The following is a 10,685-nucleotide window of genomic DNA, read 5'->3' on the forward strand; positions in this document are numbered from 1 at the left end:
CTATAATATGGACAGTGATATTGTGATATTAGCCACACAATTTTATGCTTTTTTGAATATAATTCAAGTAAAGATAATAGGGTTCTCTTTTGTGCAAATGTAAATAAGAATGTAGCCTTCAAAATCAATATATTTGGTCATATTATGAGACTTTTGCATTACCTAAGGTAAAAATTTACAACAAACCATGTATTTAGGTCATATTCAAAATTTGAATTTCTTTTCATAAAACTTTTATGTCTTGAGAAAATTTTGTGCCACTTATATAAAAATAATTCCAGGCTTATATTTTCCATTGAAATGTTCACTTTGTTTTGATGACTTTTTTCTCTTTTGTAGCACAATTAATGTACAAGGATAGGTCCTGAACTGTCATTGTCTCAATGTGAGCAAAAGGCCTGCTTTAGAAACTGCTATGTTTATTCTTGAATAATGGATAAATTATTAGGTAAATATTGTGCGTTAAGGGAATGCATTTGTATAGTAAAACACAATTTTGTTGTTCCTTTATAGTGATGTAGATTTCTGAAATTTTGCCAAGCAAATTCCATGATTAATCCTTTCTGGCCAAAACACGTTAAAGCAATTTACACTTTTTGTTTAAGTCAGAGGCCAAAAAGCTTTTTTCAGTGTACTGATGTGATATTTATATTTGCTGCTATGTCTTCTGCTTTCCAAATCTATGCTGAAGTTTTGAATCAGGAACACAATTATTAAATAAAGACTCTTGTTTAAAATATCTTTGTAGAACATGATGTTTATATTTTCTCAGATCATCAAATATTCCTTGCAAGCTTAATTATTAATGCTTAGATGGGTGCAACTAGTTTTGTCATACATGAATCAGGAATCCCACATACCTAGATTTTGTCCATGACTTTTGTAAGCTGGCATCTAATTAGAGAAAAACATGATAGCTTTATAAAATTGAAAATCTTACAATTTGTAGAAGCCTCTTGTTCTGGAAAATAAGGAAATGTCTATGCTCCAAACTTATGCTACTAAGAAAATCTACAAACCTACTGCAGTGATTCAGTCTTGGGTGAAAAAATTGCTTCTAAGAAGGTTATGACTCTATTGCCTGCTTTCCTGCATCTAAAGTAAATGTCAAAACTTTGGCTGGAATGTCTGATAAAACTACAGCCATGAGCCTATTTGTTAATACAGGAATTATAATGTAAATCCAGCCTACATCTACATGAAGATAGTTCTGAATATAATGGTGGGATTCAGCCAGTTCGCCCCAGTTTGGCAGAACCGGTAGCTAATTTTTTGTTGCCCAAGTCCAGAATGGACTTCCGGAAGTGGCATCCATACAGAGAACCGGTTGTTCACATATTTGAATCCCACTGCCTGAATACATTCATGATAATGTTCCAGGTGTTTACATAAACTTACCATTAACCACCCAAGATTCTAGGAATTTAATAACACCACATCTGGAGAGCTGTATTTATGTTATGAAGTTTTGATCAATATAAACTACATTTTTACAAAATGTAAAACAGAAATCTAGAATGTGTTGAATGGATATAATCTGCAGCTATTGCCAAGAATCCAAGCTATGCCACATAAGTGTTATTATAAGTTCCCATTCTGTCTCTGAAGATATTTCAGAGAATACACCAGAATTTCCCACCTAGGTATTTATATCCTTCCTCTTTCTCTTCAGTAGCAAACTGCTTAGTTTTCAATTACAGAATTAGTCCTACCAAATTAATTTATCTCCTGCCTCAAGTTCTTCATTGTTGACTCAACGAATGAATGGGATTGCTTTCCAGCCACTTTTGAGTTGAGAACAATGACTTCTTTAATGTCTGGGCTTAATGTTGATTCCATGCCTTAAACTCAACGATTATTTCAAACTGGTACTCATGAAACCAGGGTATTCACTTCTCCCCTGGAAATACAGGAAAAATCTGAATAAATATCAAAACTAGTTAATTAAGTTTTTCCATGGGGAGGTAATACTAAGGCAGAAACTCAGCCTGTGGTCTGCATGTCACCACAGGGTCCATGAAGGCTTGAAGAAATGTTATGATTTAAATCTTGAGTTAAGTCTTAGTAGTCTGTGGCCATGGTACATGACTACAAAAGGTTAATTAAAGGGAGTCCATGGTGAAGAAAAGACAACTACTGAGTTACAGAATTACAAAACACATAATAACCTAATACTATCTACCAAACAGAACACCTTCGACCAGGGGTCCCCAACCCCCAGTCTGTGGACTGGTACCAGTCCATGGCATGCCAGCAGCAACCGGTCCGCACAAACAAGCAAAATCCCACCGCGGGATGCAGGCAGCACACAAAACCATTCCCCCTCCTGTCTGTGGAAAAACATCTCTCCAGGTAACCAGTCCCTGGTGCCCAAAAGCTTGAGGACCTCTGCCTTAAATTGTATTCCCCAAAGCTGGAGAATACTGACAGAATATTTCTGCCTCATTCCAAAAAGAAGAGGAAATATATGAGTTCTTGTTGGAAAAGGTTAGAGGCCTGGCAGCCTATCACTGGATCTGGCTATGTCAGATTCTGTAAAATTCCTGGCTGCCCGCAGCAGAAGGTAAACCTGAAGGTATGTGGGGAAATGGTTTCTTATTACTTTCAACCCTTATCTCACATACTCATATAACTGGTGTTAATGACTTTATCTTTTGCATAATTTCTGAAGACATGGCAACAGATAAGAATTATAATAACCTTGAACAATGGTAATTATTGTGCTTTGTGCTGACCTTTTTCATAAGCATTAACAAAGCTTTTATTAATCCTATCCTTGAGTTAAACCTGCTGGGTGTGGACACGATTGCTACAAAATTCCATTATGTTGGTAAAGTCCGAATAAATCTCGGCATAGCATCAGTAATAGGCAACTTGGCCTGTGAATGACAGAAACCAGTAGTGCAAGGAGTAAAGTATTGTAGGGGAATTGTGGTGCACAAGTGCACATCCTATGCTTTCTCAGAAATTTTTCCATAGAGATATTTCATACTATTACAATCTCATGCCTTTCGTTATAAGATACCACATGGGGACAGTAAAACCCATGCTTGCAAGGAAATGGGGTTCATAAAAGTCAATGTGGAAGTTGACTGCATCTATTTATTCTAGGGTTGAAGCAATTACAATGCTTATGTTTATATAGTTCTTTTGTCAAAAATGTATAGATGGAGTTGAATTTGTAGCATCTTATCTATTGAACCTACCCTACTGAATCTCTCTCAAGTTTTGGTACTTGAAGTTAAAAATATCTGTCCCTGCTTTCACAATATGGGTTTAGCTATGTTAAGTAAGATTATAAGGACAGCAAGTGCATTTTTTGGATGGAACATAGAACACTTAATATTGACATATGATTTCCATGTATACATAAGTGGAATATCACGAGCAACAGTATCATAAAACATGGATGATGATTGTAATGATTCTCATTGCTAATTTCTTGAAAGCAGCTAATAACCCCATTGTGTATTTTGATTCACTGGTAGTCATTACCTTTGGACCATACAGTTCCCATTCTTAATAGTAATAATGATATAACATGCAAGGCAGTATTTGATAGTTGCAAAAGAAACTACATCAAAATATTTATTATATTGTATAGTGAAGTTTTCACAGAAATCATTATATCAATTACTGTAAAAATACAAAAGCAATTAAAACATAAAAAAAATGTATAAATCTGGCAATTAACAAATAACTAGGGCTTATTAACTGTTACCATTATAATTCTGATTCATATATTCAGTAGCACAGAAACAGGAACATGAAAATATTGGAAATAAGGACCCTGATTGGATATTGCTGATTCCCGAGAACATGGAGAAGAGCAAGCATTTTGTAGGTATTCTCTGCTCTCCTGTGATGCCACTGCATCTTGAGTATCGTGTGTGTGTTTGTGTGTGTGTGTGTGTGTGTGTGTGTGTTTTAAATGGGTGAGGATAGATACTGGTAGTATACACATTTGTTTCTTCTATGTTATGGCTCTATGAAGCTAATGCCCAGTGCAGTCCAAATCTTACCCTTCCTCTTTCATTTCTTCCTTTCTTCTAAAATTGTCTATTCTGAAAAATGAAGTGATTACATAAGCACTGAGTGAGATTTAAATGTAGGCCTTCCTGATTCAAATGTACTGTCTCACATTACTTTTTAATTGGTACCTCTTTATCTTCTATTTATAGATTCTTCCTATAATAAAGTTATAGATGCTTCTCCTGTTTTAATGAATGCTAATTGGCTTCCATTCAAAACAGTGTCAACTCCAGCTTTTAATGCTATAAAATATTGGTATCAGATGGAAACCCCATAATGTCAACTATCTATTGAGATTGAATTTTGGACCTTTACAACTGACATCTAAACCTTCAGCTTTTCTTACTAAAGTTCTGATTTCTATGCAAAAATACTAAAGTGCCAAACAAACTTATTTATTATTCTATGAGGAAAAAACAGTTCTGTATCTCTACAGTATATTTCCTGTATTTTCCTTGAAATATAATTTGTGTTTTAAATAAACCTCAAATATTTACTTCTGTACTTCTCACTTAAACCAGCTCATGTTCCCTAAATTTGCTTGGCTAGGGAGCAGGAACAGCATGTTCTTAGTTTTAAGTCACCAACACTGGGTCTCTTTCTTACTTCGCTCTTTGGTAAGATTTTCTCTGGTCCCCCTTTCAGGTATAAGATTAAATCTGTTTTCCTATAAGGACAGTTTGGATTTGAAATTAAGTTGGTTTGTTTGGCATTTAAGATAATTTCATAACTGCAGAAACACTTAGCAACCTTCAGTTGACAAAAGATTCTTTAATGGCATTGTAAACATATTTAATGTATATATACACGTCAGAACTAAGAGAGAGATGTGATTCTTATTCAATAGCAGTTCCAGTGATGTGAAAATTAGTAGTTAATTCAAAACACTTATTTTATAAAATAAAAATTTTTTATCAGCTCTTATGTCTATAGGAATATGAACATCATAACCCTCAGGGATTACTCACTCGGCTTTCCAATAGACCATATAGCACTGTCAGTTATCAGGATTGCTGAAAGTTATTGTTCAGTGCTACCCTGAAAGCCATGGGTTATGCACGTCTGTTGCAGGAATTTAAAATGTTACACACCTACCTGAGAAGTTGATATAAACAACCAGTTGCTGAATAGGCAGTACCAGATTCTGGCAATTATATTTGGTACACACAACTGTTTTCTGAAAACAAGAACTTCAGAATTGGAATACTGGAGGACATATATCTTATAACCCATGTTGATTAATTTCCCTAAGTTTCATAAACAGAAGTCTTGCACATTTCCTGACTACTGGTCTGAGATTCATGCTACTTTTGACTCTGACATTTTTCTTGTTAAGTCCTTCACAAAATGGCAATGACACGAGAAGCAGTTGTAGTTCTCAGGAACCCTTTATTTCTGTTCAGCATACTGGTTACAAGACGCCAACAACGCCCAAATCTCCCTGCCTCTTTTATAGGCGATTCCCGGGCCAAACTGCAACATTTGGCGCGCTCGCACCCGTGCATGCGCGCGAGTGCTGGCGACAGCCAGTCTGGTCCCGGGCAGCTTGCACCTGCCCAGGACCGTTGCAATGCCCCGAGCCTGCCTTCACAGGCTCAGGACATAGCACCCCTTCCCCCCCGGCTAAGATTATGATCATACAATAATAATATACAACCCAATACGAGTGTGGTGCCCATACTACTTTGTACCAGTTATCCCCTCTGCTTCTATTGTTCCCAGTGTTCTATTTTCCTATGTGTACAGGAATACTCTCTGTTAACTCTGTTTTGTCAGTAGGGTTACAAAATCTTCTAAATACTTAGGAGATCTTCTGGCTCTCTGTGACCTCCTGACTTCTGGGTACCTGCCAAGTACCCCTTGACTGAGGGGTGATGTATGCTTGTCCCCCTTGCTAAACCCTGGTGATTCCCAAGGACTGTGCTCCAATGCCTGGCCTGCTTGCTTGCCCACCGGGCTCATCAAGCCAGAGCTTCTTTCTCTGCTTGACCTGGTTGTCCTGCCTGGCTGCAGGCTCTCTGGCCCTCTTAAGTGACTGTCACTGTTGGGCAATTCGGTAGAACCTCCAAGGTCTGTCCTAGACCTGTCAAGAGGTTGTCTTTCCCCGTGTTCCCGTTCTGTACCCGGGCTTGTTGGGGTTTCAGTGCTGTCCCAAAACTCAGTTGTCCCCTGAGTGATGTCAGAAGTGTTGTAGTTGGGATTTGGTTCCTCGACCAACTCCCTATGTGCTTGCCCCCTTCTAGGGTCAGGGGTAGTGTTGGGCCAACTAGACGGAATGTGTGCCAGCTCTCTTGCAGGGTGTGGGTTGTTTGGACACTCCCGGATATCCTCCCTGACTGGAGTACTGAGTGATGCGGGTGAGTAGTGATTATGCCCCCGGGGTGACTCCCTGGCTGGAGTAGGCACTGGTGCCTGAGTTCTAGTTGGGCTCCATGGATTCCTGTTTGGAGCACTCGCGGAATCTCGGAATGAGCTGTCTGTAGCTCCCTCGTTACTGATAGGCGGCAGCCCGCACTCTTCCCTTTGCCCAAAGGGGTCCCCCTCCCCCCCTGGAAAAGACCAGGAGTCTCAGTGGGAAGGTCCCATCTAGTGCGGAGCTGGTCGATGTGTCGTCGCAGGACACGACCGTCGTCCAGGGATACCTCGTAGGACAAAGGACCTGTGACCCTGGAAACAGTGGCAGGGACCCATGAATGACCAGGCCCGTAGTTACGAGTCCAAACCGGGGCACCCACAAGCAATTGTCTAGGTGCCCTGGGGTGTGTAATTGTGGAAGGTAGTCTGTCCGGGTGCAACCGGTCAAGCTTGGTAGTCAGTTTGCGCCCCCAACGAAGTTCAGCTGGACTCCTCCCGGTAGAAGTGGAAGATGTAGTGCGATAAGAAAGGAGGAAGTCAGCCAACCTGTGATGCCAGTCTCCATAGGTAATTTTCTTCAAGGCGTCCTTGGTGATGTGAACCATGCGTTCAGCCATACCGTTGGTGGACGGGTGGAAAGGCGCAGAGGTGGCATGACAAATCATGTTGGCCTGTAAGAAAGCTTGGAATTCGGAAGAAGTGAATTGAGGGCCATTGTCAGATACGAGGACATCAGGAAGCCCGTGTGCAGCAAAAATCCCCCTCAGTACTTGAATAGTCTTTGCAGTGGTGGTGGAAGAGACAGGTACAACCTCAAGCCATTTTGAATGGCTATCAACTAGGACCAAGAAGAATTGACCCTGAAAGGGCCCAGCGCAGTCAATGTGCACCCTAGACCATGGAGACTGTGTTTCCTCCCATCTATGTACAGGAGCTTGGGGCATTTCAGGGCGCGAGCGTTGACAAAGGTGGCATGCATGCACCTTAGCTTCAATGTCTCTGTCTAACCCAGGCCACCACAAATGGCTGCGCGCAAGCGCCTTCATACGTACAATGCCAGGATGACCCTCGTGGAGGGAACTTAAGACTCTAGTCCTCATTGAGGCAGGAATGACAACTCTGCTCCCCCAAAGCAGACAACCCTGGAAGGTGGATAACTCGTTCCTTTTGGACCAGAAACTCTGAAACTCAGTGCCTGGACAGCTCTCTGGCCATCCAGATAAAACCCAAGAAAGGACACGCGAAAGTGTGAGATCTGTGGCTGATTCAGCAGCCACATCCCTGGCATCTAAAGGGGACTCAGGCAAGGCCTGAATGGAGAGGATATTGATTGTTGGTGCAGGGTCAGCTTCTATTACCGGCAGGCGAAATCTACTGAGGCCGTCAGCGTGGCCCATTTCTTTCCCAGGTTTGTGAAGTAAGGAAAAATCATAGGCAGACAGAAAGATAGACCATCTCAGCATTCTGGGGGAGATGATTTGGGGAGTTTGTTTATGTGTGGTAAATAGCCCCAACAAAGGCTTATGGTCAGTGAAGACCGTGAAATGCCTGCCATATAGGAAATCATGGAATTTTTTGATTCCAGCAACAACAGCTAAAGCCTCCCTGTCAATTTGAGCATAATTTCGCTCAGAAGAAGACAAGGTTGTGGAGTAATATGCAACAGGAACCTGAGTTCCATCTGATCTGAGGTGGCTTAGTACGGCTCCCACCCCATAAGGAGAAGCATCACAAGCGATGCACACAGGAAGGGATTCATTGAAATGTGCAAGCACACTGTTAAGAAGTGAGTAAGGCCTTAACCTCATTGAAACTTGGTTCGTGTTTTTGTGACCACTGCTCGGCTACACTAGCCTTGTTTGGAAGGAAGGAGTTGTAGAAGTTCAGAAGGCCCAGAAAGGCCTGTAGTTCGGCCTTGGACTTTGGCCTAGGAGCATGCATAATAGCTTTCAGTTTGGATTCAGCAGGGTGAATCCCGGTAGCATCAATTTTGAATCCCAGAAAATCTGTAGAAGGCACCTCAATTTTACATTTGTCCTTCTTAAGTTTGAGGCCCGTTTTCCTGAACCTCAGCAGGACAGCCCTTAATCTCTCAGCTAAGTTGTGTGTAGAGTCTCCTGCAATTAAGACATCATCAAAATAGGGGCAAACCCCTGGTATACCCCGTAGTGTGTTTTCCATTACGCTTTGGAAAATTCCAGGAGCGACATTTACTCCAAATTGTAACCTCTTTACCTTGAATGCCCCTCTGTGGGTCACAATGGTTTGAGCTACAGCAGCAGCAGCATCAACAGACAGCTGTTGATATGCCTGAGCTAGGTCAAGCTTTGCAAAAACGCGCCCCCCCTTGAGGGAGGCCAGGATATGACTGACCACAGGAACAGGATAGGCATGTTGCTGCAATTCCTTATTCAGAGTGCATTTGTAATCTGCACAGATGCGAATGTCCCCATTTGCCTTAAGAGGCGTGACAATGGGGGTCTCCCAAGGACTGGAGTCGACAGGTTCTAAAACTTCTTGCTGAATCAATTTGTCCAACTCGGTGTCAATTTCACCTTTCAAAGCAAAAGGGACCCTTCTTGCTTTAATTCTAATAGGGGTGACAGTGGGGTCTAACTTCAGTGACACAGGGGGTCCTTTGTACGTGCCCAGTTGGGGGCTGAAGACATCTGCAGATTCTTTGCAGACTTCTTGTAGGTCAATTGCTTGCAAGCTATTGAGCCCTGTGACATGTATTCCCAAGGCCTCAAACCAATCGAGTCCTATGAGACTCGTTCGTTCACCCCCTACTACTATTACATCTAGTGGACTTTCAAAATCCTTATACTGTATGTTAAGGGTAACTTCCCCCTTAACACACACTCTGGAGTTTTGAAAGTCTGTTAACACAATGTTAGAAGGCCTCAGCTTGGCCTGAAATCCGCTGCCAGAACAAATCTTCCTAAACGTGTGCATAGAAATGATTGAAAGTGCAGACCCCGTATCCAGTTCCATAGCCAATGGAACCCCTTGTAGCTTCACTTTAAGTGACAGCTTTTTCTTGATGGGCTTGTGTGTGCCTGTCCTATAAATGCTTCTTCGCGAAGCGCAGAAACCCACCCTGTTTTGGCTGGGGACCCTGGTACCTTTCAGGCGCAATTCTTCCCAAGGTTGTACTTTCTGACGGCCCAGACACACAGCTGCAATGTGTCCCTGTTTTCCGCATGCCCTACAGATAGCGGAGCGGAATCTACAGTCGGTCCTCTTGTGGCGACCTCCACAACCGAGGCACTTGGGGAGAGCTGAAGAGCTTTCTTTCTGTTTCCCTTCTTTCGTGGGGTAGAGACGGTCTACTTCATCGTCAGGATCCTCCTCTGGGTTCCTTTGGACTCCTTCCTGGTGCACGGACACAGCTTCTGGAGTGCTTCTGATCGGCCTCATGTTCTTGATGGCACCGCCCACTGCCTCTTCTGCAGTAACCTCTCTCAAGGCATCTTGGAATGATAAGTCTTCTTTAGCAAAAAATCTCTGCTGTAATTCTCTATGCCTCAGTCCGCATACAAATCTGTCTCTCAGCTGTTCTTCTAGATCCTTGAACTCGCAGTGTTTAGCGGCTTTTCTCAGCGCAGCAATGTATTCTTTGGCTGATTCTCCGGGTCGCTGATCCCTCTGTTCGAAGGTGTGGTGCCAAGCGATGACGGACAACTTGGGCTGGAAGTGTTCCTTTAGTAGTTTTTTGAGATCTGTGTAGTTAACAGATTCTAGAGGTGCAAGTGCTGCTATGTTTTCAGCAATTTTGAATGCGTCTTGACCGCAAACGCACAGCAGGGTGGCGGCTTTTAAACTATCTTCTCTTACTTGATTGACTTTAAGATAGTTTCCACCCTGGCTACGTAGGACTCCCATCTTTCCGGATGCGAGACGTCGAATTCTGAAAGTCTTCCAACTTTTGCCATTTTTGTAGAAAAAGGAAGGATCTATCAGCCAGCCTACCCCCGATGCTCGCTAGGTTGGCGGGTAGCTGCCGAGTCAACGCCGTTCCTACAGCTCAGGACTCTAGGGTAAGCTTACACCTGTTTTCAGTCGATGTAAGGCAATCCCACCTTCGTCGCCAGTGTTAAGTCCTTCGCGAAATGGCAATGACACGAGAAGCAGTTGTAGTTCTCAGGAACCCTTTATTTCTGTTCAGCGTACTGGTTACAAGACGCCGACAACGCCCAAATCTCCCTGCCTCTTTTATAGGCGATTCCCAGGCCAAACTGCAACATTTGGCGCGCTCGCACCCGCGCCTGCGCGCGATTGCTGGCGACAGCCAGTCT

This window comes from Crotalus tigris, unplaced genomic scaffold, assembly GCF_016545835.1.
Source record: "Crotalus tigris isolate CLP2741 ecotype Arizona unplaced genomic scaffold, ASM1654583v1 scf7180000017628.32516253702:7417878, whole genome shotgun sequence".
Lineage (NCBI taxonomy): Eukaryota > Metazoa > Chordata > Lepidosauria > Squamata > Viperidae > Crotalus > Crotalus tigris.